The sequence below is a fragment of the Schistocerca serialis genome, chromosome 1 (assembly GCF_023864345.2).
Source record: "Schistocerca serialis cubense isolate TAMUIC-IGC-003099 chromosome 1, iqSchSeri2.2, whole genome shotgun sequence".
Taxonomy (NCBI): domain Eukaryota; kingdom Metazoa; phylum Arthropoda; class Insecta; order Orthoptera; family Acrididae; genus Schistocerca; species Schistocerca serialis.
In genome coordinates, this window is record NC_064638.1 from 56,680,930 (window position 1) to 56,706,542 (window position 25,613).

Consider the following 25,613-nt stretch of genomic DNA (forward strand, 5'->3'; position numbering starts at 1 on the left):
TTCACTTCAGGTATACTGTATCCGTTGCACCTTCTTATTGACGATGAAACACAGAAATTGCATCCGAATTTAATACAAAATGCACAATGCTGACTTAAGTAAAAGAGGACTGACACTCTCACCTCACTTTCTATGATTTGAACCTCTCCTGTGAGTCCAGTTATAAATTCCGATGCTTCACTTCAGGTTTACTGTATACCTTGCATATTCTTATTGTCCTTGAAACACAGAAATTGCATCCGAATTTAATACAAAAGGCACAATGCCGACCTAAGTACAAGAGGACTGACACTCTCACTTTCTACGATTTGAACCTCTCCTGTGAGTCCAGTTTTATATTCCGATGCTTCACTTCAGGTTTACTGTATACGTTGCACCTTCTTAGTGACGATGAAACACAGAAATTGCATCCGAATTTAATACAAAAGGCACAATGCCGACTTAAGTTCAAGAGGACCGACACTCTCACTTTCTACGATTTGAACCTCTCCTGTGAGTCCAGTTTTAGATTCTGATGCTTCACTTCAAGATTACTGTATACCTTGCACCTTCTTATTGACGATAAAACACAGAAATTGCATCCGAATTTAATACAAAAGGCACAATGCCGACTTAAGTACAAGAGGACTGACCCTCTCACTTTCTACAATTTGAATCTCTCCTGTGAGACCAGTTTTCGATTCCGATGCTTCACTTCAAGATTACTGTATACCTTGCACCTACTTATTGACGATGAAACACAGAAATTCCATCCGAATTTAATACAAAAGGCTCAATGCCGACTAAGGTAAAAGAGGACTGACACTCTCACTTTCTATGATTTAAACCTCTCCTGTGAGTCCAGTTTTAGATTCCGATGATTCACTTCAGGTTTACTGTATACCTTGCACCTTCTTATTGACGATAAGACACAGAAATTGCATCCGAATTTAATAAAAATGGACCAATGGCGACTTAAGTACAAGAGGACTGACACTCTCACTTTCTACGATTTGAACCTCTCCAGTGAGTCCACTTTTAGATTCCGATGCTCCACTTGAAGTTTACAGTATACCTTGCACCTTCTTATTGACGATGATACACAGATATTGCATCCAAATTTAATAGAAAAGGCACAATGCCGACTTAAGAACATGAGGACTGACACTCTCACTCTCTATGATTTGAACCCCTCCTGTGAGTTCAGTTTTAGATTCCGATGCTTCACTTCAGGTTTACTGTATCCCTTGGACCTTTTTATTGACGATGAAACACAGAGTTTGCATCCGAATATAATACGAAAGGCACAATGCCGACTTAAGTACAAGAGGACCGACACTCGCACTTTCTATGATTAGAACCTCTCCTGTGAGTCCAGTTTTAGATTCCGAAGCTTCACTTCATGTTAACTGTATACCTTGCACCTTCTTATTGACGATGAAACACAGAGTTTGCATCCGAATATAATACGAAAGGCACAATGCCGACTTAAGTACAAGAGGACTGACACTCTAACTTTCTATGATTTGAAAATCTCCTGTGAGTCCAGTTTTCGATTCCGTTGTTTCTTTTCAGGTATACTGTATCCCTTGGACATTCTTATTGACAATGGAACACAGAAATTGCATCCGAATTTAATACAAAAAGCACAATGCTGCCTTAAGTACAAGAGGACTGACACTCTCATTTTCTATGGTTTGAACCTCTCCTGTGAGTCCGGTTTTAGATTCCGGTGCTTCACTTCAGGTTTACTGTATACCTTGCACCTTCTTATTGACGACGAAACACAGAAATTGCATTCGAATTTAATACAAAATGCACAATGCCGACCTAAGTACAAGAGGACTGACACTCTCACTTTCTACGATTTGAACCTCTCCAGTGAGTCCAGTTTTAGATTCCGATGCTTCACTTCAGGTTTACTGTATACCTTGCACCTTCTTATTGACGATAAGACACAGAAATTGCATCCGAATTTAATACAAATGGCCCAATGGCGACTTAAGTACAAGAGGACTGACACTCTCACTTTCTATGATTTGAACCTCTCCTGTGAGTCCAGTTTTAGATTCAGATGCTACACTTCAAGTTTACTGTATCACTTGCACCTTCTTATTGACGATGAAACACAGAAATTGCATCCGAATTTAATACAAAAGGCACAATGCCGACTTAAGTAAAAGAGGACTGACACTCTGACTCTCTATGATTTGAACCTCTCCTGTGAGTCCAGTTTCAGATTCCAAGCTTCACTTCATGTTTGATGTATACCTTTCACCTTCTTATTGACGGTCAAACACAGAAATTGCATCCGAATTTAATACAAAAGGCACAATGCCGACTTAAGTACAAGAGGACTGACACTCTCACTTTCTACGATTTGAACCTCTCCAGTGAGTCCAGTTTTAGATTCCGATGCTCCACTTCAAGTTTACTGTATACCTTGCACCTTCTTATTGACGATGATACACAGATATTGCATCCAAATGTAATAGAAAAGGCACAATGCCGACTTAAGTACATGAGGACTGACACTCTCACTCTCTATGATTTGAACCCCTCCTGTGAGTCCCGTTTTAGATTCCGATGCTTCACTTCAGGTTTACTGTATACCTTGCACCTTCTTATTGACGATGAAACACAAATATTGCATCCGAATGTAATACAAAAGGCACAATGCCGACTTAAGCACAAGAGGACTGACACTTTAACTTTCCACTATTTGAACCTCTCATGTGAGTCCAGTTTTAGATTCCGATGCTTCACTTCAAGATTACTGTATACCTAGCACCTTCTTATTGACGATGAAACACAGATATTGCATCCGAATGTAATACAAAAGGCACAATGCCGACTTAAGTACAAGAGGACTGACACTCTCACTTTCTACGATTTGAACCTCTCCTGTGAGTCCAGTTTTAGATTCCAACGCTTCATTTCAGGTTTACTGTATCCCTTGGACCTTCTAATTGACGATGAAACAGAGAAATTTCATCGGAATTTAATACAAAAGGCACAATGCCGACTTAAGTACAAGAGGACTGACACTCTAAATTTCTATGATTTGAACCTCTCCTGTGAGTCCAGTTTTATATTCCGATGCTTCACTTCAGGTATACTGTATCCGTTGGACCTTCTTATTGACGATGAAACACAGAAATTGCATCCGAATTTAATACAAAATGCACAATGCCGACTTAAGTAAAAGAGGACTGACACTCTCACCTCACTTTCTATGATTTGAACATCTCCTGTGAGTCCAGTTATAAATTCCGATGCTTCACTTCAGGTTTACTGTATACCTTGCACCTTCTTATTGTCCTTGAAACACAGAAATTGCATCCGAATTTAATACAAAAGGCACAATGCCGACCTAAGTACAAGAGGACTGACACTCTCACTTTCTACGATTTGAACCTCTCCTGTGAGTCCAGTTTTATATTCCGATGCTTCACTTCAGGTTTACTGTATACGTTGCACCTTCTTAGTGACGATGAAACACAGAAATTGCATCCGAATTTAATACAAAAGGCACAATGCCGACTTAAGTACAAGAGGACTGACACTTTAACATTCTACTATTTGAACCTCTCGTGTGAGTCCAGTTTTAGATTCCGATGCTTCACTTCATGTTTGATGTATACCTTTCGTCTTCTTATTGACGATGAAACACAGAAATTGCATCCGAATGTAATACAAAAGGAACAATGCCGACTTAAGTACATGAGGACTGACACTCTCACTTTCTATGATTTGAACCTCTCCTGTGAGTCCAGTTTTAGATTCCGATGCTTCACTTCAGGTTTACTGTATCCCTTGGCCCTTTTATTGACGATGAATCACAGAAATTGCTTCCGAATTTAATACAAAAGGCACAATGCCGACTGAAGTACAAGAGGACCGACACTCTAACTTTCTATGTTTAGAACCTCTCCTGTGAGTCCAGTTTTAGATTCCGATGCTTCACTTCAGGTTTACTGTATACCTTGCACCTTCGTATTGACGATAAGACACAGAAATTGCATCCGAATTTAATACAAATGGCCCAATGGCGACTTAAGTACAAGATGACTGACACTCTCACTTTCTATGATTTGAACCTCTCCTGTGAGTCCAGTTTTAGATTCAGATGCTACACTTCAAGTTTACTGTATCCCTTGCACCTTCTTATTGACGATGAAACACAGAAATTGCATCCGAATTTAATACAATAGGCACAATGCCGACTTAAGTAAAAGAGGACTGACACTCTGACTTTCTATGATTTGAACCTCTCCTGTGAGTCCAGTTTCAGATTCCAAGCTTCACTTCATGTTTGATGTATACTCTTCACCTTCTTATTGACGGTCAAACACAGAAATTGCATCCGAATTTAATACAAAGGGCACAATGCCGACTTAAGTACAAGAGGACTGACACTCTCACTTTCTACGATTTCAACCTCTCCAGTGAGTCCAGTTTTAGATTCCGATGCTCCACTTCAAGTTTACTGTATACCTTGCACCTTCTTATTGACGATGATACACAGATATTGCATCCAAATGTAATAGAAAAGGCACAATGCTGACTTAAGAACATGAGGACTGACACTCTCACTCTCTATGATTTGAACCCCTCCTGTGAGTCCAGTTTTAGATTCAATTGCTTCGCTTCAGGTTTACTGTATCCCGTGGACCTTTTTATTGACGATGAAACACAGAAATTGCTTCTGAATTTAATACAAAAGGCACCATGCCGGCTTAAGTACAAGAGGACCGACACTCGCACTTTCTATGATTAGAACCTCTCCTGTGAGTCCAGTTTTAGATTCCGAAGCTTCACTTCATGTTAACTGTATACCTTGCACCTTCTTATTGACGATGAAACACAGAGTTTGCATCCGAATATAATACGAAAGGCACAATGCCGACTTAAGTACAAGAGGACTGACACTCTAACTTTCTATGATTTGAAAATCTCCTGTGAGTCCAGTTTTCGATTCCGTTGTTTCTTTTCAGGTATACTGTATCCCTTGGACATTCTTATTGACAATGGAACACAGAAATTGCATCCGAATTTAATACAAAAAGCACAATGCTGACTTAAGTACAAGAGGACTGACACTCTCACTTTCTATGGTTTGAACCTCTCCTGTGAGTCCGGTTTTAGATTCCGGTGCTTCACTTCAGGTTTACAGTATACCTTGCACCTTCTTATTGACGACGAAATACAGAAATTGCATCCGAATTTAATACAAAATGCACAATGCCGACCTAAGTACAAGAGGACTGACACTCTCACTTTCTACGATTTGACCCTCTCCTGTGAGTCCAGATTTAGATTCCGATGCTTCACTTCAGGTTTACTGTATCCCTTGGACCTTCTTATTGACGATGAAACACAGAAATTGCATCCGAATCTAATACATAAGGCACAATGCCGACTGAAGTACAAGAGGACTGACACTCTCACTTTCTATGAGTTGAACCTCGCCTGTGAGTCCAGTTTTAGATTCCGATGCTTCACTTCATGTTTACTGTATACCTTGCACCTTCTTATTGACGATAAAACACAGAAATTGCATCCAAATTTAATACAAAAGGCAAAAGGCCGACTTATGTACAAGAGGACAGATTCTAGGCGATCAGTCCTGAACCGCGGGCCTGCTACGGTCGCAGTTTCGAATCCTGCCTCGGGCATGGATGTGTGTGATGTCCATAGGTTAGTTAGGTTTAAGTCGTTCTAAGTTCTAAGGGACTGATGACCTCAGATGTTAAGTCCCATAGCGCTCAGAGCCATTTGAACCTTTTTTGAACAAGAGGACAGACACTCTCACATTCAACGATTTGAACCTCTCCTGTGAGTACAGTTTTAGATTCCGATGCTTCACTTCAGGTTTACTGTATCCCTTGGACCTTCTAATTGACGATGAAACACAGAAAGTGCATCCGAAATTAATACAAACTTCACAATGCCGTCTTAAGTATGAGGACTGACACTCTCACATTCTATGATTTGAACCTCTCCTGTGAATCAAGTTTTAGATTCTAATGCTTCATTTCAAGATTACTGTATACCTTGCACCTTCTTATTGACCATGAAACACAGAAATTGCATCCGAATTTAATACAAATGGCACAATGCCGACTTAAGTACAAGAGGACTGACACTTTAACTTTCTACTATTTGAACCTCTCGTGTGAGTCCAGTTTTAGATTCAGATGCTTCACTTCATGTTTGATGTATACCTTTCGCCTTCTTATTGACGATGAAACACAGAAATTGCATCCGAATGTAATACAAAAGGAACAATGCCGACTTAAGTACATGAGGACTGACACTCTCACTTTCTATGATTTGAACCTCTCCTGTGAGTCCAGTTTTAGATTCCGATGCTTCACTTCAGGTTTGCTGTATCCCTTGGCCCTTTTTATTGACGATGAATCACAGAAATTGCTTCCGAATTTAATACAAAAGGCATAATGCCGACTTAAGTACAAGAGGACCGACACTCTAACTTTCTATGTTTAGAACCTCTCCTGTGAGTCCAGTTTTAGATTCCGATGCTTCACTTCATGTTTACTGTATACCTTGCACCTTCTTATTGACGATGAAACACAGAGTTTGCATCCGAATATAATACAAAGGGCACAATGCCGACTTAAGTACAAGAGGACTGACACTCTAACTTTCTATGATTTGAAAATCTCCTGTGAGTCCGGTTTTAGATTCCGTTGTTTCTTTTCAGGTATACTGTATCCCTTGGACATTCTTATTGACGATGGAACACAGAAATTGCATCCGAATTTAATACAAAAGGCACAATGCTGACTTAAGAACAAGAGGACTGACACTCTCACTTTCTATGCTTTGAACATCTCCTGTGAGTCCAGTTTTAGATTCCGATGCTTCACTTCAGGTTTACTGTATAGCTTGCACCTTCTTATTGTCGATGAAACACAGAAATTGCATCCGAATTTAATACAAAATGCACAATGCCAACCTAAGTACAAGAGGACTGACACTCTCACTTTCTACGATTTGAAACTCTCCTGTGAGTCCAGATTTAGATTCCGGTGCTTCACTTCAGGTTTACTGTATCCCTTGGACCTTCTTATTGACGATGAAACACAGAAATTGCATCCGAATCTAATACATAAGGCACAATGCCGACTGAAGTACAAGAGGACAGACACTCTCACTTTCTATGAATTGAACCTCGACTGTGAGTCCAGTTTTAGATTCCGATGCTTCACTTCATGTTTACTGTATACCTTGCACCTTCTTATTGACGATGAAACACAGAAATTGCATCCAATTTTAATACAAAAGGCAAAAGGCCGACCTATGTACAAGAGGACAGATTCTAGGCGCTCAGTCCGGAACCGAGGGACTGCTACGGTCGCAGTTTCGAATCCTGCCTGGGGCATGGATGTGTGTGATGTCCTTAGGTTAGTTAGGTTTAAGTAGTTCTAAGTTCTAGGGGACTGATGACCTCAGATGTTAAGTCCCATAGTGTTCAGAGCCATTTGAACCATTTTTGAACAACAGGACAGACACTCTCACTTTCATCGATTTGAACCTCTCCTGTGAGTACAGTTTTAGATTCCGATGCTTCACATCAGGTTTACAGTATCCCTTGGACCTTCTTATTGACGATGAAACACAGAAATTGCATCCGAATTTAGTATAAAATGCACAATGCCGTCTTAAGTATGAGGACTGACACTCTCACATTCTACGATTTGAACCTCTCCTGTGAATCAAGTTTTAGATTCTAATGCTTCATTTCAAGATTACTGTATACCTTGCACCTTCTTATTGACCATGAAACACAGAAATTGCATCCGAATTTAATACAAAAGGCACAATCCCGACATAAGTACAAGACGACTGACACTCTAACTTTCTATGAAATGAACATCTCCTGTGAGTCCAGTTTTAAATTCCGATGCTTCACTTCAGGTTTACTGTATACCTTGGACCTTCTTATTGACGATGAAACACAGAAATTGCATCCGAATTTAATACAAAAGGCACAATGCCGACTTAAGTACAAGAGGACTGACACTCTAACTTTCTATGATATGAACCTCTCCTGTGAGTCCAGTTTTAGATTCCGATGCTTCACTTCAGGTTTACTGTATACGTTGCACCCTCTTATTGACGATGATACACAGAAATTGCATCCGTATTTAATACAAAAGGTACAATGCCGACTTAAGTACAAGAGGACTGACACTCTAACTTTCTATGATTTGAAACTCTCCTGTGAGTCAAGTTTTAGAATCCGATGCTTCACTTCAGGTTTAATGTATACCTTGCACCTTCTTATTGACGATGACACACAGAAATTGCATCCGAATTATTACAAAAGGCACAATGCCGACTTAAGTACAAGAGGACTGACACTCTCACTTTCTATGATTTGAACCTCGCCAGAGAGACCAGTTTTACATTCCGATGCTTCACTTCAGTTCACTGTATACCTTGCACCTTCTTATTGACGATGAAACACAAATATTGCATCCGAATGTAATACAAAAGGCTCAATGCCGACTTAAGCACAAGAGGACTGACACTTTAACTTTCTACTATTTGAACCTCTAGTGTGAGTCCAGTTTTAGATTCCGATGCTTCACTTCAAGATTACTGTATACCTAGCACCTTCTTATTGACGATGAAACACAAAAATTGCATCCGAATGTAATACAAAAGGCACAATGCCGACTTAAGTACATGAGGACTGAAACTCTCACTTTCTGTGATTTGAACCTCTCCTGTGAGTCCAGTTTTAGATTCCAACGCTTCACTTCAGGTTTACTGTATCCCTTGGACCTTCTTATTGACGATGATACAGAGAGTTTGCATCCGAATTTAATACAAAATGCACAATACCGACATAAGTACAAGAGGACTGACACTCTAACTTTCTATGATTTGAACCTCTCCTGTGAGTCCAGTTTTATATTCCGATGCTTCAATTCAGGTATACTGTATCCGTTGGACCTTCTTATTGACGATGAAACACAGAAATTGCATCCGAATTTAATACAAATTGCACAATGCCGACTTAAGTAAAAGAGGACTGACACTCTCACCTCACTTTCTATGATTTGAACCTCTCCTGTGAGTCCAGTTTTAAATTCCGATGCTTCACTTCAGGTTTACAGTATACCTTGCACCTTCTTATTGTCCTTGAAACACAGAAATTGCATCCGAATTTAATACAAAAGGCACAATGCCGACCTAAGTACAAGAGGACTGACACTCTCACTTTCTACGATTTGAACCTCTCCAGTGAGTCCAGTTTTATATCCCGATGCTTCACTTCAGGTTTACTGTATACCTTGCACCTTCTTAGTGACGATGAAACACAGAAATTGCATCCGAATTTCATACAAAAGGCACAATGCCGACTTAAGTACAAGAGGACTAACACTCTAACTTTCTATGATATGAACCTCTCCTGTGAGTCCAGATTTAGATTCCGATGCTTCACTTCAGGTTTACTGTATACCTTGCACCCCCTTATTGACGATGAAACACAGAAATTGCATCCGTATTTAATACAAAAGGTACAATGCCGACTTAAGTACAAGAGGACTGACACTCTAACTTTCTATGATTTGAACCTCTCCTGTGAGTCAAGTTTTAGAATCCGATGCTTCACTTCAGGTTTAATGTATACCTTGCACCTTCTTATTGACGATGAAACACAGAAATTGCATCCGAATTTAATACAAAAGCCACAATGCCGACTTAAGTACAAGAGGACTGACACTCTCACTTTCTATGATTTGAACCTCGCCTGAGAGTTCAGTTTTAGATTCCAATGCTTCACTTCAGGTTTACTGTATACCTTGCACCTTCTTATTGACGATGAAACACAAATATTGCATCCGAATAGCATACAAAAGGCACAATGCCGACTTAAGCACAAGAGGACTGACACTTTAACTTTCTACTATTTGAACCTCTCGTGTGAGTCCAGTTTTAGATTCCGATGCTTCACTTCAAGATTACTGTATACCTAGCACCTTCTTATTGACGATGAAACACAGAAATTGCATCCGAATGTAATACAAAAGGCACAATGCGGACTTAAGTACATGAGGACTGAAGCTCTCACTTTCTATGATTTGAACCTCTCCTGTGAGTCCAGTTTTAGATTCCAACGCTTCACTTCAGGTTTACTGTATCCCTTGGACCTTCTAATTGACGATGAAACAGAGAAATTGCATCGGAATTTAATACAAAAGGCTCAATGCCGACTTAAGTACAAGAGGACTGACACTCTAACTTTCTATGATTTAAACCTCTCCTGTGAGTCGAGTTTTAGATTCCGATGCTTCACTTCAGGTTTACTGTATACCTTGCACCTTCTTATTGACGATGATACAGAGAGTTTGCATCCGAATTTAATACAAAATGCACAATACCGACATAAGTACAAGAGGACTGACACTCTAACTTTCTATGATTTGAACCTCTCCTGTGAGTCCAGTTTTATATTCCGATGCTTCACTTCAGGTTTACTGTATACCTTGCACCTTCTTAGTGACGATGAAACACAGAAATTGCATCCGAATTTAATACAAAAGGCACAATGCCGACTTAAGTACAAGAGGACTGACACTCTCACTTTCTACGATTTGAACCTCTCCTGTGAGTCCAGTTTTAGATTCTGATGCTTCACTTCAAGATTACTGTATACCTTGCACCTCCTTATTGACGATAAAACACAGAAATTGCATCCGAATTTAATACAAAAGGCACAATGCTGACTTAAGTACAAGAGGACTGACCCTCTCACTTTCTACAATTTGAATCTCTCCTGTGAGACCAGTTTTCGTTTCCGATGCTTCACTTCAAGATTACTGTATACCTTGCACCTACTTATTGACGATGAAAAACAGAAATTGCATCCGAATTTAATACAAAAGGCACAATGCCGACTTAAGTACAAGAGGACTGACACTCTCACATTCTACGATTTGAACCTCTCCTGTGAGTCCAGTTTTAGATTCCGGTGCTTCACTTCAGGTATACTGAATCCTTTGGACCTTCTTATTGACGATGAAACACGGAAATTGCATCCGAATTTAATACAAAAGGCACAATGCCGACTTAAGTAAAAGAGGACTGACACTCTCACTATCTACGTTTTGAACCTCAATTGTAAGTCCAGGCTTAGATTCCGATGCTTTACTTCAGGTTTACTGTATACCTTGCACATTCTTAATCAAGATGAAACACAGAAATTGCATCCGAATTTAATACAAAATTCACAATGCCGACTATAGTTCAAGAGGACTGACACTCTCACTTTCTACGATTGGAACCTCTCATGTGAGTACAGTTTTAAATTCCGATGCTTCAATTAGGTTTACTGTATACCTTGCACCTTCTTATTGACGATGAAACACAGAAATTGCATCCAAATTTAATACAAAAGGCAAAAGGCCACCTATGTACAAGAGGACAGATTCTAGGCGCTCAGTCCGGAACCGCGGGGCTGCTACGGTCGCAGTTTCGAATCCTGCCTCGGGCATGGATGTGTGTGATGTCCTTAGGTTAGTTAGGTTTAAATAGTTCTAAGTTCTAGGGGACTGATGACCTCAGATGTTAAGTCCCATAGTGCTCAGAGCCATTTGAACCATTTTTGAACAAGAGGACAGACACTCTCACTTTCAACGATTTGAATCTCTCCTGTGAGTACATATTTAGATTCCGAAGCTTCACTTCAGGTTTACTGTATCCCTTGGACCTTCTTATTGACTATGAAACACAGAAATTGCATCCGAAATTAATACAAAATGCACAATGCCGTCTTAAGTATGAGAACTGACACTCTCACATTCTATGATTTGAACCTCTCCTGTGAGTCCAGTTTTAGATTCCGATGCTTCACTTTAGGTTTACTGTATACCTTGCACCTTCTTATTGACCATGAAACACAGAAATTGCATCCGACTTTAATACAAAAGGAACAATCCCGACATAAGTACAAGAGGACTGACACTCTAACTTTCTATGAAATGAACATCTCTTGTGAGTCCAGTTTTAGATTCCGATGCTTCACTTCAGGTTTACTGTATACCCTGGACCTTCTTATTGACGATGAAACACAGAAATTGCATCCGAATTTAATACAAAAGGCACAATGCCGACTTAAGTACAAGAGGACTGACACTCTAACTTTCTATGATATGAACCTCTCCTGAGAGTCCAGTTTTAGATTCCGATGCTTCACTTCAGGTTTACTGTATACCTTGCACCCTCTTAATGACGATGAAACACAGAAATATCATCCGTATTTAATACAAAAGGTACAATGCCGACTTAAGTACAAGAGGATCGGCACTCTAACTTTCTATGATTTGAACCTCTCCTGTGAGTCAAGTTTTAGAATCCGATGCTTCACTTCAGGTTTAATGTATACCTTGCACCTTCTTATTGACGATGAAACACAGAAATTGCATCCGAATTTAATACAAAATGCACAATGCCGACTTAAGTACAAGAGGACTGACACTCTCACTTTCTATGATTTGAACCTCGCCTGAGAGTCCAATTTTAGATTCCGATGCTTCACTTTAGGTTTACTGTATACCTTGCACCTTCTTACTGACGATGAAACACAGAAATTGCATCCGAATGTAATACAAAAGGCTAAATGCCGACTTAAGCACAAGAGGACTGACACTTTAACTTTCTACTATTTGAACCTCTCGTGTGAGTCCAGTTTTAGATTCCGATGCTTCACTTCAAGATTACTGTATACCTAGCACCTTCTTATTGAAGATCAAACACAGAAATTGCATCCGAATGTAATACAAAAGGCACAATGCCGAGTTAAGTACATGAGGACTGACACTCTCACTTTCTATGATTTGAACCTCTCCTGTGAGTCCAGTTTTACATTCCGATGCTTCACTTCAGGTTTACTGTATCCCTTGGACCTCCTTATTGACGATGAAACAGAGAAATTGCATCGGAATTAAATACAAAAGGCACAATGCCGACTTAAGTACAAGAGGACTGACACTCTAACATTCTATGATTTGAACCTCTCCTGTGAGTCCAGTTTTATATTCCGATGCTTCACTTCAGGTATACTGTATCCGTTGGACCTTCTTATTGACGATGAAACACAGAAATTGCATCCGAATTTAATACAAAATGCACAATGCCGACTTAAGTAAAAGAGGACTGACACTCTCACCTCACTTTCTATGATTTGAACCTCCACTGTAAGTCCAGTTTTAGATTCCGATGCTTCACTTCAGGTTTACTGTATACCTTGTACCTTCTTATTGACGATGAAACACAGAAATTACATCCGAATTTAATACAGAAGGCACAATGCCGACTTCCGTACACGAGGACTGACACTCTCACTTTCTACGATTTGAACCTCTCCGATGAATCCAGTTTTAGATTCCGATGCTTCACTTCAAGATTACTGTATACCTTGCACCTTCTTATTGATGATGAAACACAGAATTTCCATCCGAATTTAATACAAAAGGCACAATGCCGACTTAAGTACAAGAGGGCTGACACTCTCACTTTCTATGATTTGAACCTCTCCTGTGAGTCCAGTTTTAGATTCCGATGCTTCATTTTCAAGATTACTTTATACCTTGCACCTGCTTATTGACGATGAGACACAGAAATTGCATCCAAATTTAATACAAAAGGCACAATGCCGACCTAAGTACAAGAGGACTGACACTCTCAATTTCCACGATTTTAACCTCTCCTGTGAATCCAGTTTTAGATTCCGATGCTGCACTTCAAGATTACTGTATACCTTGCACCTTCTTATTGACGATGAAACACAGAAATTGCATCCGAAATTAATACAAAATGCACAATGCCGTCTTAAGTATGAGGACTGACACTCTCACATTCTATGATTTGAACCTCTCCTGTGAACCAAGTTTTAGATTCTAATGCTTCATTTCAAGATTACTGTATACCTTGCACCTTCTTATAGACCATGAAACACAGAAATTGCATACGAATTTAATACAAAAGGCACAATCCCGACATAAGTACAAGAGGACTGACACTCTAACTTTCTATGATAAGAACCTCTCCTGTGAGTCCAGTTTTAGATTCCGATGCTTCACTTCAGGTTTACTGTATACCTTGCACCTTCTTATTGACGAATAAACACAGAAATTGCATCCGTATTTAATACAAAAGGTGCAATGCCGACTTAAGCTCACGAGTACTGACACTCTCACTTTCTACGATTTGAACCTCTCCTGTGATTCCAGTTTTAGATTCCGATGCTTCACTTCAGGTTTACTGTATAGCTTGCTTCTTCTTATTGACGATGAAACACAGAAATTGCATCCGAATTTAATACAAAAGGCACAATGCCGACCTAAGTACAAGAGGACTGACACTCTCACTTTCTATGATTTGAACTTCGCCTGAGAGTCCAGTTTTAGATTCCGATGCTTCACTTCAGGTTTACTGTATACCTTGCACCTTAGTATTGACGATGAAACACAGACATTGCATCCGAATTTAATACAAAAGGCACAATGCCGACTTAGGTACAAGAGGACTGACACTCTCACTTTCTATGATTTGAACTTCGCCTGAGAGTCCAGTTTTAGATTCCGATGCTTCACTTCAGGTTTACTGTATACCTTGCACCTTAGTATTGACGATGAAACACAGACATTGCATCCGAATTTAATACAAAAGGCACAATGCCGACATAAGTACAAGCGGACAGACACTCTAACTTTCTATGATTTGAACCTCTCCTGTGAGTCCAGTTTTAGATTCCGATGCTTCACTTTAGGTATACTGTATCCCTTGGACCTTCTTATTGAAGATGAAACACAGAAATTGCATCCGAATTTAATACAAAATGCACAATGCCTGCTTAAGTAAAAGAGGACTGACACTCTCACCTCACTTTCTATGATTTGAACCTCTCCTGTGAGTCCAGTTTTATATTCCGATGCTTCACTTCAGGTTTACTGTATACCTTGCACCTTCTTAGTGACGATGAAACACAGAAATTGCATCCGAATTTAATACAAAAGGCACAATGCCGACTTAAGTACAAGAGGACTGACACTTTCACTTTCTACGATTTGAACCTCTCCTGTGAGCCCAGTTTTAGATTTCGATGCTTCACTTCAAGATAACTGTATACCTTGCACCTTCTTTTTGACGATGAAAAACAGAAATTGCATCCGAATTTAATACAAAAGGCACAATGCCGACGTAAGTACAAGAGGACTGACACTCTCACTTTCTACGATTTCAACCAGTCCTGTGAGTCCAGTTTTGGATTCCGATGCTTCACTTCAGGTATACTGTATCCGTTGGACCTTCTTATTGACGATAAAACACAGATATAGTATCCGAATTTAATACAAAAGGCACAATGTTGACTTAAGCACAAGAGGACTGACCCTCTCACTTTCTACAATTTCAACCTCTCCTGTGAGTCCAGTTTTAGATTCCGATGCTTCACTTCGGGTTTACAGTATAACTTGCACCTTCTTATTGACGACGAATCACAGAAATTGCATCCGAATTAATTACAAAAGTCACAATGCCGACTTAAGTACAAGAGGACTGACTCTCTCACTTTCTACGATTTGGACCTCTCCTGTGAGTCCAGTTTTAGATTCCGATGCATCACTTCAGGTTTACTGTACACCTTGCACCTTCTTATTGACGATGAAACACAGAAATTGCATCCGAATTTAATACAAAAGGCACAAAGCCGACTTACGTACAAGAGGACTGTCACTCTCACTTTCTACGATTTGAACGTCTCCTGTGAGTCCAGTTTTAGATTTCGATGCTTCACTTCAAGATTACTGTATACCTTGCACGTTCTTATTGACGATGAAACACAGAAAATGCATCCGCATTTAATACAAAAGGCACAATGCCGACTTATGTACAAGATTACTAACACTCTAACTTTCTATGATTTGAGCCTCTCCTGTGAGTCCAGTTTTCGATTTTGATGCTTCATTTTCAAGATTACTGTATACCTTGCACCTTCTTATTGATGATGAAACACAGAAATTGCATCCGAAATTAATACAAAAGGCACAATGCCGACTTAAGTAAAAGAGAACTGACAGTCTCACGTTCTACGATTTGAACCTCTCCTGTGAGTCCAGTTTTAGTTTCCGATGCTTCACTTCAGGTTTACTGTATACCTTGCACCTTCTTATTGACGATGAATCACAGAAATTGCATTCGAATTTAATACAAAATGCACAATGCAGCCTTAAGTACAAGAGGACTGACACTCGAACTTTATATGATTTGAAACTCTCCTGTGAGTCCAATTTTAGATTCCGATGCTTCACTTCAGGTTTACTGTATACCTTGCACCTTCTTATTGACGATAAAACACAGAAATAGCATCCTAATTTAATTCAGAAGCCACAATGCCGACTTAAGTACAAGAGGACTGGCACTTTCACATTCAACGATTTGAACCTCTCCTGTGAGTCCAGTTTTAGATTCCGATGCTTCACTTCAGGTTTACTGTATACCTTGAACCTTCTTATTGACGATGAAACACAGAAATTGCATCCGAATTTAATACAAAGGGCACAATGCCGAACTAAGTATAAGAGGAATACACTCCCACTTTTTACGACTTGAACCTCTCCTGTGGGTCCAGTTTTAGATTCAGATGCTTCATTTTCAAGATTACTGTATTCCTTGCACCTTCTTATTGATGATGAAACACAGAAATTGCATCCGAAATTAATACAAAAGGCACAATGCCGACTTAAGTACAAGAGAACTGACAGTCTCACGTTCTACGATTTGAACCTCTCCTGTGAGTCCAGTTTTAGATTCCGATGCTTCACTTCAGATTTACTGTACACCTTGCACCTTCTTATTGACCATGAAACACAGAAATTGCATCCGAATTTAATACAAAAGGCACAATGCCGACTTAAGTACAAGAGGACTGACATTCTCACTTTCTACGATTTGTCCCTCATCTGTGAGTCCAGTTTTAGATTCCGATGCTTCACTTCAAGATTACTGTATACCTTGCACGTTCTTATTGACGATGAAACACAGAAAATGCATCCGCATTTAATACAAAATGCACAATGCCGACTTATGTACAAGAGGACTGACACTCTCACTTTCAATGATTTGAGCCTCTCCTGAGAGTCCAGTTTTAGATTCCGATGCTTCATTTTCAAGATTACTGTATTCCTTGCACCTTCTTATTGATGATGAAACACAGAAATTCCATCCAAATGTAATACTAAAGGCACAATGCCGACTTAAGTGAATGAGGACGGACACTCTCACTTTCTATGATTTGAACCTCTCCTGTGAGTCCAGTTTTAGATTCCGATGCTTCACTTCAGGTTTACTGTATCCCTTGGACCTTCTTATTGACGATGAAACACAGAAATTGCATCCGAATTTATTACAAGAGGCACAATGCCGACTTAAGTACAAGAGGACTGACACTCTCACTCTCTATGATTTCAACCTCGCCTGAGAGTCCAGCTTTAGATTCCGATGCTTCACTTCAGGTTTACTGTATACCTTGCACCTTCTTATTGACGATGAAACACAGAAATTGCATCCGAATTTAATACAAAAGACACAATGCCGACTTAAATACAAGAGGACTGACACTCTCACTTACAACGATTTGAACCTCTCCTGTGAGTCCAGTTTTAGATTCCGATGCTTCACTTCAGGTTTACTGTATACCTTGAACCTTCTTATTGACGATGAAACACAGAACTTGCATCCGAATTTAATACAAAAGTTACAATGCCGACTTAAGTACAAGAGGACTGACACTCTCACTTTCTACGATTTGAACCTCTAATGTGAGTCCAGTTTTAGTTTCCGATGCTTCACTTCAGGCTTACTATATACCTTGCACCTTCTTATTGATGAAGAAACAGAGAATTTGCATCCGAATTTAATACAAAAGGCACAATGTTGACTTAAGTACAGGAGGACTGACACTCTCACTTTCTACGATTTGAACCTCTCCTGTGAGTCCAGTTTTAGATTCCGATGCTTAACTTCAGGTTTACTGTATACCTTGCACCTTCTTAATGTCGATGAAACACAGAAATTGCATCCTAATTTAATACAAAGGGCACAATGCCGACCTAAGTATATGAGGACTACACGCTCAGTTTTTACGATTTGAACCTCTGCTGTGAGTCCAGTCTTAGATTCCGATGCTTCACTTCGGGTTTACAGTATAACTTGCACCTTCATATTGACGACGAAACACAGAAATTGCATCCGATTTAATTACAAAAGGCACAATGCCGACTTAAGTACAAGAGGACTGACACTCTCACTTTCAACGATTTGAACCTCTCCTGTGAGTCCAGTTTTAGATTCCGATGCTTCACTTCAGATTTACTGTACACCTTGCACCTTCTTATTGACAATGAAACACAGAAATTGCATCCGAATTTAATACAAAAGGCACAATGCCGACTTAAGTACAAGAGGACTGACATTCTCACTTTCTACGATTTGACCCTCTCCTGTGAGTCCAGTTTTAGATTCCGATGCTTCACTTCAAGATTACTGTATACCTTGCACGTTCTTATTGACGATGAAACACAGAAAATGCATCCGCATTTAATACAAAATGCACAATGCCGACTTATGTACAAGAGGACTGACACTCTCACTTTCAATGATTTGAGCCTCTCCTGTGAGTCCAGTTTTAGATTCCGATGCTTCAATTTCAAGATTACTGTATTCCTTGCACCTTCTTATTGATGATGAAACACAGAAATTGCATCCGAAATTAATACAAAGGGCACAATGCCGACTTAAGTACAAGAGAACTGACAGTCTCACGTTCTACGATTTGAACCTCTTCTGTGAGTCCAGTTTTAGATTCCGATGCTTCACTTCAAGGTTACTGTATACCTTGCACATTCTTATTGACGATGAAACACAGAAATTGCATCCGAATTTAATACAAAAGGCACAATGCCGACTTAAGTACAAGAGTACTGACACTCTAACTTTCTATGATATGAACCTCTCCTGTGAGTCCAGATTTAGATTCCGATGCTTCACTTCAGGTTTACTGTATACCTTGCACCCTCTTATTGATGATGAAACACAGAAATTGCAGCCGTATTAAATACAAAAGGTACAATGCCGGCTTAAGTACAAGAGGACTGACACTCTCACTTTCTAAGATTTGAACCTCTCCTGTGGGTCCACTTTTAGATTCCGATGCATCACTTAGGGTTTACTGTATACCTTGCGTCTTCTTATTGACGATGAAACACAGAAATTGCATCCAAATGTAATACTAAAGGCTCAATGCCGACTTAAGTGAATGAGGACTGACACTCTCACTTTCTATGATTTGAACCTCTCCTGTGAGTCCAGTTTTAGATTCCGATGCTTCACTTCAGGTTTACTGTATCCCTTGGACCTTCTTATTGACGATGAAACACAGAAATTGCATCCGAATTTAATACAAAAGGCACAATGCCGACTTAAGTAAAAGAGGACTGACACTCTAACTTTCGATGATTTGAACCTCTCCTGTGAGTCAAGTTTTAGAATCCGATGGTTCACTTCAGGTTTACTGTATACCTTGCACCTTCTTATCGACGATGAAACACAGAAATTGCATCCGAATTTAATACAAATGGCACAATGCCGACTTAAATACAAGAGGACTGACACTCTCACTTACAACGACTTGAACCTCTCCAATGAGTCCAGTTTTAGATTCCGATGCTTCACTTCAGGTTTACTGTATACCTTGAACCTTCTTATTGACGATGAAACACAGAAATTGCATCCGAATTTAATACAAAAGTTGCAATGCCGACTTAAGTACAAGAGGACTGACACTCTCACTTTCTACGATTTGAACCTCTAATGTGAGTCCAGTTTTAGTTTCCGATGCTTCACTTCAGGTTTACTATATACCTTGCACCTTCTTATTGATGAAGAAACAGAGAATTTGCATCCGAATTTAATACAAAAGGCACAATGTTGACTTAAGTACAAGAGGACTGACACTCTCACTTTCTACGATTTGAACCTCTCCTGTGGGTCCAGTTTTAGATTCCGATGCATAACTTCAGGTTTACTGTATACCTTGCACCTTCTTAATGTCGATGAAACACAGAAATTGCATCCTAATTTAATACAAAGGGCACAATGCCGACCTAAGTATAAGAGGAATACACTCTCACTTTTTACGATTTGAACCTCTGCTGTGAGTCCAGTTTTAGATTCCGATGCTTCACTTCGGGTTTACAGTATAACTTGCACCTTCATATTGACGACGAAGCACAGAAATTGCATCCGATTTAATTACAAAAGGCACAATGCCGACTTAAGTACAAGAGGACTGACACTCTCACTTTCAACGATTTGAACCTCTCCTGTGAGTCCAGTTTTAGATTCCGATGCTTCACTTCAGATTTACTGTACACCTTGCACCTTCTTATTGACCATGAAACACAGAAATTGCATCCGAATTTAATACAAAAGGCACAATGCCGACTTAAGTACAAGAGGACTGACATTCTCACTTTCTACGATTTGACCCTCTCCTGTGAGTCCAGTTTTAGATTCCGATGCTTCACTTCAAGATTACTGTATACCTTGCACGTTCTTATTGACGATGAAACACAGAAAATGCATCCGCATTTAATACAAAATGCACAATGCCGACTTATGTACAAGAGGACTGACACTCTCACTTTCAATGATTTGAGCCTCTCCTGTGAGTCCAGTTTTAGATTCCGATGCTTCATTTTCAAGATTACTGTATTCCTTGCACCTTCTTATTGATGATGAAACACAGAAATTGCATCCGAAATTAATACAAAAGGCACAATGCCGACTTAAGTACAAGAGAACTGACAGTCTCACGTTCTACGATTTGAACCTCTCCTGTGAGTCCAGTTTTAGATTCCGATGCTTCACTTCAAGGTTACTGTATACCTTGCACATTCTTATTGACGATGAAACACAGAAATTGCATCCGAATTTAATACAAAAGGCACAATGCCGACATAAGTACAAGAGGACTGACACTCTAACTTTCTATGATATGAACCTCTCCTGTGAGTCCAGATTTAGATTCCGATGCTTCACTTCAGGTTTACTGTATACCTTGCACCCTCTTATTGACGATGAAACACAGAAATTGCAGTCGTATTAAATACAAAAGGAACAATGCCGGCTTAAGTACAAGAGGACTGGCACTCTCACTTTCTACGATTTGAACCTCTCCTGTGGGTCCACTTTTAGATTCCGATGCATCACTTAGGGTTTACTGTATACCTTTCTTCTTCTTATTGACGATGAAACACAGAAATTGCATCCGAATTTAATACAAAATGCACAATGCCGACTTAAGTAGAAGAGGACTGACACTCTAACTTTCAATGATTTGAAACTCTCCTGTGAGTCCAGTTTTAGATTTCGATGCTTCACTTCAGGTTTACTGTATACCTTGGACCTTCTTATTGACGATGAAACACAGGAATTGCATCCGAATTTAATACAAAAGGCACAATGCCGTCTTAAGTACAAGAGGACTGACACTCTAAATTTCTATGATATGAACCTCTCCTGTGATTCCAGTTTTAGATTCTGATGCTTCACTTCAGGTTTACTGTATACCTTGCACCCTCTTATTGACGATGAAACACATAAATTGCAGCCGTATTAAATACGAAAGGTACAATGCCGGCTTAAGTACAAGAGGACTGACACTCTCACTTTCTACGATTTGAACCTCTCCTGTGAGTCCACTTTTAGATTCCGATGCATCACTACAGGTTTACTGAATACCTTGCTTCTTCTTACTGACGATGAAACACAGAAATTGCATCCAAATGTAATACTAAAGGCACAATGCCGACTTAAGTGAATGAGGACTGACACTCTCACTTTCTATGATTTGAACCTCTCCTGTGAGTCCAGTTTTTGATTCCGATGCTTCACTTCAGGTTTACTGTATCCCTTGGACGTTCTTATTGACGATGAAACACAGAAATTGCATCCGAATTTATTACAAGAGGCACAATGCCGACTTAAGTACAAGAGGACTGACACTCTCACTCTCTATGATTTCAACCTCGCCTGAGAGTCCAGTTTTAGATTCCGATGCTTCACTTCAGGTTTACTGTATACCTTGCACCTTCTTATTGACGATGAAACACAGAAATTGCATCCGAAATTAATACAAAAGACACAATGCCGACTTAAATACAAGAGGACTGACACTCTCACTTACAACGATTTGAACCTCTCCTGTGAGTCCAGTTTTAGATTCCGATGCTTCACTTCAGGTTTACTGTATACCTTGAACCTTCTTATTGACGATGAAACACAGAAATTGCATCCGAATTTAATACAAAAGTTACAATGCCGACTTAAGTACAAGAGGACTGACACTCTCACTTTCTACGATTTGAACCTCTAATGTGAGTCCAGTTTTAGTTTCCGATGCTTCACTTCAGGTTTACTATATACCTTGCACCTTCTTATTGATGAAGAAACAGAGAATTTGCATCCGAATTTAATACAAAAGGCACAATGTTGACTTAAGTACAGGAGGACTGACACTCTCACTTTCTACGATTTGAACCTCTCCTGTGAGTCCAGTTTTAGATTCCGATGCTTAACTTCAGGTTTACTGTATACCTTGCACCTTCTTAATGTCGATGAAACACAGAAATTGCATCCTAATTTAATACAAAGGGCACAATGCGACCTAAGTATAAGAGGACTACACGCTCACTTTTTACGATTTGAACCTCTGCTGTGAGTCCAGTCTTACATTCCGATGCTTCACTTCGGGTTTACAGTATAACTTGCACCTTCATATTGACGACGAAGCACAGAAATTGCATCCGATTTAATTACAAAAGGCACAATGCCGACTTAAGTACAAGAGGACTGACACTCTCACTTTCAACGATTTGAACCTCTCCTGTGAGTCCAGTTTTAGATTCCGATGCTTCACTTCAGATTTACTGTACACCTTGCACCTTCTAATTGACGATGAAACACAGAAATTGCATCCGAATTTAATACAAAAGGCACAATGCCGTCTTAAGTACAAGAGGACTGACATTCTCACTTTCTACGATTTGACCCTCTTCTGTGAGTCCTGTTTTAGATTCCGATGCTTCACTTCAAGATTACTGTATACCTTGCACGTTCTTATTGACGATGAAACACAGAAAATGCATCCGCATTTAATACAAAATGCACAATGCCGACTTATGTACAAGAGGACTGACACTCTCACTTTCAATGATTTGAGCCTCTCCTGTGAGTCCAGTTTTAGATTCCGATGCTTCATTTTCAAGATTACTGTATTCCTTGCACCTTCTTATTGATGATGAAACACAGAAATTGCATCCGAAATTAATACAAAAGGCACAATGCCGACTTAAGTACAAGAGAACTGACAGTCTCACGTTCTACGATTTGAACCTCTCCTGTGAGTCCAGTTTTAGATTCCGATGCTTCACTTCAAGGTTACTGTATACCTTGCACATTCTTATTGACGATGAAACACAGAAATTGCATCCGAATTTAATACAAAAGGCACAATGCCGACTTAAGTACAAGAGGACTGACACTCTAACTTTCTATGATATGAACCTCTCCTGTGAGTCCAGATTTAGATTCCGATGCTTCACTTCAGGTTTACTGTATACCTTGCACCCTCTTATTGATGATGAAACACAGAAATTGCAGCCGTATTAAATACAAAAGGTACAATGCCGGCTTAAGTACAAGAGGACTGACACTCTCACTTTCTAAGATTTGAACCTCTCCTGTGGGTCCACTTTTAGATTCCGATGCATCACTTAGGGTTTACTGTATACCTTGCTTCTTCTTATTGACGATGAAACACAGAAATTGCATCCAAATGTAATACTAAAGGCACAATGCCGACTTAAGTGAATGAGGACTGACACTCTCACTTTCTATGATTTGAACCTCTCCTGTGAGTCCAGTTTTAGATTCCGATGCTTCACTTCAGGTTTACTGTATCCCTTGGACCTTCTTATTGACGATGAAACACAGAAATTGCATCCGAATTTAATACAAAAGGCACTACGCCGACTTAAGTAAAAGAGGACTGACACTCTAACTTTCTATGATTTGAACCTCTCCTGTGAGTCAAGTTTTAGAATCCGATGGTTCACTTCAGGTTTACTGTATACCTTGCACCTTCTTATCGACGATGAAACACAGAAATTGCATCCGAATTTAATACAAATGGCACAATGCCGACTTAAATACAAGAGGACTGACACTCTCACTTACAACGATTTGAACCTCTCCAATGAGTCCAGTTTTAGATTCCGATGCTTCACTTGAGGTTTACTGTATACCTTGAACCTTCTTATTGACGATGAAACACAGAAATTGCATCCGATTTTAATACAAAAGTTGCAATGCCGACTTAAGTACAAGAGGACTGACACTCTCACTTTCTACGATTTGAACCTCTAATGTGAGTCCAGTTTTAGTTTCCGATGCTTCACTTCAGGTTTACTATATACCTTGCACCTTCTTATTGATGAAGAAACAGAGAATTTGCATCCGAATTTAATACAAAAGGCACAATGTTTACTTAAGTACAAGAGGACTGACACTCTCACTTTCTACGATTTGAACCTCTCCTGTGGGTCCAGTTTTAGATTCCGATGCATAACTTCAGGTTTACTGTATACCTTGCACCTTCTTAATGTCGATGAAACACAGAAATTGCATCCTAATTTAATACAAAGGGCACAATGCCGACCTAAGTATAAGAGGAATACACTCTCACTTTTTACGATTTGAACCTCTGCTGTGAGTCCAGTTTTAGATTCCGATGCTTCACTTCGGGTTTACAGTATAACTTGAACCTTCATATTGACGACGAAGCACAGAAATTGCATCCGATTTAATTACAAAAGGCACAATGCCGACTTAAGTACAAGAGGACTGACACTCTCACTTTCAACGATTTGAACCTCTCCTGTGAGTCCAGTTTTAGATTCCGATGCTTCACTTCAGATTTACTGTACACCTTGCACCTTCTTATTGACGATGAAACACAGAAATTGCATCCGAATTTAATACAAAAGGCACAATGCCGACTTAAGTACAAGAGGACTGACACTCTAACTTTCTATGTTATGAACCTCTCGTGTGAGTCCAGTTTTAGATTCCGATGCTTCACTTCAAGATTACTGTATACCTTGCACGTTCTTATTGACGATGAAACACAGAAAATGCATCCGAAATTAATACAAAAGGCACAATGCCGACTTAAGTACAAGAGAACTGACAGTCTCACGTTCTACGATTTGAACCTCTCCTGTGAGTCCAGTTTTAGATTCCGATGCTTTACTTCAAGGTTACTGAATACCTTGCACATTCTTATTGACGATGAAACACAGAAATTGCATCCGAATTTAATACAAAATGCACAATGGCGACCTAAGTACAAGAGGACTGACACTCTAACATTCTATGATTTGAAACTCTCCTGTGACTCCAGTTTTAGATTTCGATGCATCACTTAATGTTTACTGTATACCTTGGTCCTTCTTATTGACGATGAAACACAGAAA